We start from the raw sequence: 6,000 nt of genomic DNA, 5'->3' as shown, positions 1-6,000 counted from the left end.
GGTATGTAATATACAGCAGTATGTACTCGTATAGGGCAGCAGGTATGTAATATACAGCAGTATGTACTCGTATAGGGCAGCAGGTATGTAATATACAGCAATATGTACTAGTATAGGGCAGCAGGTATGTAATATACAGCAGTATGTACTAGTATAGGGCAGCAGGTATGTAATATACAGCAGTATGTACTAGTATAGGGCAGCAGGTACGTAATATCCAGTAGTTATATCATCATCACAGCAGTATGTACTAGTATAGGGCAGCAGGTATGTAATATACAGCAGTATGTACTCGTATAGGGCAGCAAGTATGTAATATACAGCAGTATGTACTCGTATAGGGCAGCAGGTATGTAATATACAGCAATATGTACTAGTATAGGGCAGCAGGTATGTAATATACAGCAGTATGTACTAGTATAGGGCAGCAGGTACGTAGTATACAGTAGTTATATCATCATCACAGCAGTATGTACTAGTATAGGGCAGCAGGTATGTAATATACAGTAGTTATATCAGCACCACAGCAGTATGTACTAGTATAGGGCAGAAGGTATGCAATATACAATAGTTATATCATCACCACAGCAGTATGTACTAGTATAGGGCAGCAGGTATGTAATATACAGTAGTTATATCATCACCACAGCAGTATGTACTAGTATAGGGCAGAAGGTATGTAATATACAATAGTTATATCATCACCACAGCAGTATGTACTAGTATAGGGCAGCATGTATGTAATATACAGTAGTTATATCATCACCACAGCAGTATGTACTAGTATAGGGCAGCAGGTATGTAATATACAATAGTTATATCATCACCACAGCAGTATGTACTAGTATAGGGCAGAAGGTATGTAATATACAGTAGTTATATCATCATCACAGCAGTATGTACTAGTATAGGGCAGCAGGTATGTAATATACTGCAGTATGTACTAGTATAGGGCAGCAGGTATGTAATATACAGCAATATGTACAAGTATAGGGCAGCAGGTATGTAATATACAGCAATATGTACTCGTATAGGGCAGCAGGTATGTAATATACAGCAATATGTACTCGTATAGGGCAGCAGGTATGTAATATACAGCAGTATGTACTAGTATAGGGCAGCAGGTACGTAATATACAGTAGTTATATCATCATCACAGCAGTATGTACTAGTATAGGGCAGCAGGTATGTAATATACAGCAGTATATACTAGTATAGGGCAGCAAGTACGTAATATACAGTAGTTATAGCATCACCACAGCAGTATGTACTAGTATAGGGCAGAAGGTATGTAATATACAATAGTTATATCATCACCACAGCAGTATGTACTAGTATAGGGCAGAAGGTATGTAATATACAATAGTTATATCATCACCACAGCAGTATGTACTAGTATAGGGTAGAAGGTATGTAATATACAATAGTTATATCATCACCACAGCAGTATGTACTAGTATAGGGCAGCAGGTATGTAATATACAGTAGTTATATCATCACCACAGCAGTATGTACTAGTACAGGGCAGAAGGTATGTAATATACAATAGTTATATCATCACCACAGCAGTATGTACTAGTATAGGGCAGCATGTATGTAATATACAGTAGTTATATCATCACCACAGCAGTATGTACTAGTATAGGGCAGCATGTATGTAATATACAATAGTTATATCATCACCACAGCAGTATGTACTAGTGTAGGGCAGCATGTATGTAATATACAATAGTTATATCATCACCACAGCAGTATATACTAGTATAGGGCAGCAGGTATGTAATATACAGCAGTATGTACTAGTATAGGGCAGCATGTATGTAATATACAATAGTTATATCATCACCACAGCAGTATGTACTAGTATAGGGCAGAAGGTATGTAATATACAGTAGTTATATCATCATCACAGCAGTATGTACTAGTATAGGGCAGCAGGTATGTAATATACTGCAGTATGTACTAGTATAGGGCAGCAGGTATGTAATATACAGCAATATGTACTAGTATAGGGCAGCAGGTATGTAATATACAGCAATATGTACTCGTATAGGGCAGCAGGTATGTAATATACAGCAGTATGTACTCGTATAGGGCAGCAGGTATGTAATATACAGCAGTATGTACTCGTATAGGGCAGCAGGTATGTAATATACAGCAATATGTACTAGTATAGGGCAGCAGGTATGTAATATACAGCAGTATGTACTAGTATAGGGCAGCAGGTACGTAATATACAGTAGTTATATCATCATCACAGCAGTATGTACTAGTATAGGGCAGCAGGTATGTAATATACAGCAGTATGTACTCGTATAGGGCAGCAGGTATGTAATATACAGCAGTATGTACTCGTATAGGGCAGCAGGTATGTAATATACAGCAATATGTACTAGTATAGGGCAGCAGGTATGTAATATACAGCAGTATGTACTAGTATAGGGCAGCAGGTATGTAATATACAGCAGTATGTACTAGTATAGGGCAGCAGGTATGTAATATACAGCAGTATGTACTAGTATAGGGCAGCAGGTATGTAATATACAGCAATATGTACTAGTATAGGGCAGCAGGTATGTAATATACAGCAGTATGTACTAGTATAGGGCAGCAGGTACGTAATATACAGTAGTTATATCATCATCACAGCAGTATGTACTAGTATAGGGCAGCAGGTATGTAATATACAGCAGTATGTACTCGTATAGGGCAGCAAGTATGTAATATACAGCAGTATGTACTCGTATAGGGCAGCAGGTATGTAATATACAGCAATATGTACTAGTATAGGGCAGCAGGTATGTAATATACAGCAGTATGTACTAGTATAGGGCAGCAGGTACGTAATATACAGTAGTTATATCATCATCACAGCAGTATGTACTAGTATAGGGCAGCAGGTATGTAATATACAGCAGTATGTACTCGTATAGGGCAGCAAGTATGTAATATACAGCAGTATGTACTCGTATAGGGCAGCAGGTATGTAATATACAGCAATATGTACTAGTATAGGGCAGCAGGTATGTAATATACAGCAGTATGTACTAGTATAGGGCAGCAGGTACGTAATATACAGTAGTTATATCATCATCACAGCAGTATGTACTAGTATAGGGCAGCAGGTATGTAATATACAGCAGTATATACTAGTATAGGGCAGCAGGTACGTAATATACAGTAGTTATAGCATCACCACAGCAGTATGTACTCGTATAGGGCAGCAGGTATGTAATATACAGCAATATGTACTAGTATAGGGCAGCAGGTATGTAATATACAGCAATATGTACTAGTATAGGGCAGCAGGTATGTAATATGCAGCAGTATGTACTAGTATAGGGCAGCAGGTATGTAATATACAGCAGTATGTACTAGTATAGGGCAGCAGGTATGTAATATACAGCAATATGTACTAGTATAGGGCAGCAGGTATGTAATATGCAGCAGTATGTACTAGTATAGGGCAGCAGGTATGTAATATACAGCAGTATGTACTAGTATAGGGCAGCAGGTATGTAATATGCAGCAGTATGTACTAGTATAGGGCAGCAGGTATGTAATATGCAGCAGTATGTACTAGTATAGGGCAGCAGGTATGTAATATACAGCAATATGTACTAGTATAGGGCAGCAGGTATGTAATATGCAGCAGTATGTACTAGTATAGGGCAGCAGGTATGTAATATACAGCAGTATGTACTAGTATAGGGCAGCAGGTATGTAATATACAGCAGTATGTACTAGTATAGGGCAGCAGGTATGTAATATGCAGCAGTATGTACTAGTATAGGGCAGCAGGTATGTAATATGCAGCAGTATGTACTAGTATAGGGCAGCAGGTATGTAATATGCAGCAGTATGTACTAGTATAGGGCAGCAGGTATGTAATATGCAGCAGTATGTACTAGTATAGGGCAGCAGGTATGTAATATACAGCAGTATGTACTAGTATAGGGCAGCAGGTATGTAATATACAGCAGTATGTACTAGTATAGGGCAGCAGGTATGTAATATACAGCAGTATGTACTAGTATAGGGCAGCAGGTATGTAATATGCAGCAGTATGTACTAGTATAGGGCAGCAGGTATGTAATATGCAGCAGTATGTACTAGTATAGGGCAGCAGGTATGTAATATGCAGCAGTATGTACTCGTATAGGGCAGTAGGTATGTAATATACAGCAGTATGTACTAGTATAGGGCAGCAGGTATGTAATATACAGCAGTATGTACTCGTATAGGGCAGCAGCCGCCGTCCGTGACCGAAACCTGGGTTATATATCACCTGTGCGTTGGTGACGTCAGTCATATATTTACATAACCCAACCCGAGAGTCAGTGATTGGAAGCTCCCGTTCATTGTCCCGCCCCTTCTCCCCTATGATTGGTTGCAGTAACTACCCGCTGCCTCACGGTGCTGTCCGCTGTCAGTCAGGGGATCCGGGCGGCTAGGGGAGATCCCAGGTGGGAGGCAGCCGGCAGCCCGGGGTACGGAGACCCGACCGCCGCCACCCTGAACTGGAAGGTGAGTGAGGAAGTCAGGAGCCTGCTTACCTGTACTGTAACTACCTGTGTCACCCCTACCTGACAGCGCTCCCTGCATCCGGGGCCACACTCCTACCTGACAGCGCTCCCTACATCCGGGGCCACACTCCTACCTGACAGCGCTCCCTACATCCGGGGCCACACTCCTACCTGACAGCGCTCCCTACATCCGGGGCCACACTCCGACCTGACAGCGCTCCCTACATCCGGGGCCACACTCCTACCTGACAGCGCTCCCTACATCCGGGGCCACACTCCGACCTGACAGCGCTCCCTACATCCGGGGCCACACTCCTACCTGACAGCGCTCCCTACATCCGGGGCCACACTCCTACCTGACAGCGCTCCCTACATCCGGGGCCACACTCCTACCTGACAGCGCTCCCTACATCCGGGGCCACACTCCTACCTGACAGCGCTCCCTACATCCGGGGCCACACTCCTACCTGACAGCGCTCCCTACATCCGGGGCCACACTCCTACCTGACAGCGCTCCCTACATCCGGGGCCACACTCCTACCTGACAGCGCTCCCTACATCCGGGGCCACACTCCGACCTGACAGCGCTCCCTACATCCGGGGCCACACTCCTACCTGACAGCGCTCCCTACATCCGGGGCCACACACCTACCTGACAGCGCTCCCTACATCCGGGGCCACACTCCTACCTGACAGCGCTCCCTACATCCGGGGCCACACTCCGACCTGACAGCGCTCCCTACATCCGGGGCCACACTCCTACCTGACAGCGCTCCCTACATCCGGGGCCACACTCCGACCTGACAGCGCTCCCTACATCCGGGGCCACACTCCTACCTGACAGCGCTCCCTACATCCGGGGCCACACTCCTACCTGACAGCGCTCCCTACATCCGGGGCCACACTCCTACCTGACAGCGCTCCCTACATCCGGGGCCACACTCCGACCTGACAGCGCTCCCTACATCCGGGGCCACACTCCTACCTGACAGCGCTCCCTACATCCGGGGCCACACTCCTACCTGACAGCGCTCCCTACATCCGGGGCCACACTCCTACCTGACAGCGCTCCCTACATCCGGGGCCACACTCCTACCTGACAGCGCTCCCTACATCCGGGGCCACACTCCTACCTGACAGCGCTCCCTACATCCGGGGCCACACTCCTACCTGACAGCGCTCCCTACATCCGGGGCCACACTCCTACCTGACAGCGCTCCCTACATCCGGGGCCACACTCCGACCTGACAGCGCTCCCTACATCCGGGGCCACACTCCTACCTGACAGCGCTCCCTACATCCGGGGCCACACACCTACCTGACAGCGCTCCCTACATCCGGGGCCACACTCCTACCTGACAGCGCTCCCTACATCCGGGGCCACACTCCGACCTGACAGCGCTCCCTACATCCGGGGCCACACTCCTACCTGACAGCGCTCCCTACATCCGGGGCCACACTCCTACCTGACAGC

General features: G+C 45.9%; 1 protein-coding gene across 1 annotated transcript in view; it reads left to right on the top strand.

Moving 5' to 3' along the window:
• Window positions 1-4,390: 4,390 nt before the first annotated feature.
• NR1I2 (nuclear receptor subfamily 1 group I member 2) overlaps window positions 4,391-6,000 on the top strand; it is a 47,699-nt gene continuing 46,089 nt past the window's right edge. The window contains exon 1 of the mRNA XM_088463952.1: window positions 4,391-4,527. The gene's annotated coding sequence lies outside the window, so the exon portion shown is untranslated. The remainder of the gene's footprint in view (window positions 4,528-6,000) is intronic.

Source organism: Taudactylus pleione, unplaced genomic scaffold (assembly GCF_031769625.1).
Source record: "Taudactylus pleione unplaced genomic scaffold, aTauple2 ptg001518l, whole genome shotgun sequence".
NCBI classification, from domain to species: Eukaryota; Metazoa; Chordata; class Amphibia; order Anura; family Myobatrachidae; genus Taudactylus; species Taudactylus pleione.
Note: the sequence above shows the minus strand (reverse complement) of the source record. Positions and strands in the feature narration are given on the sequence as shown.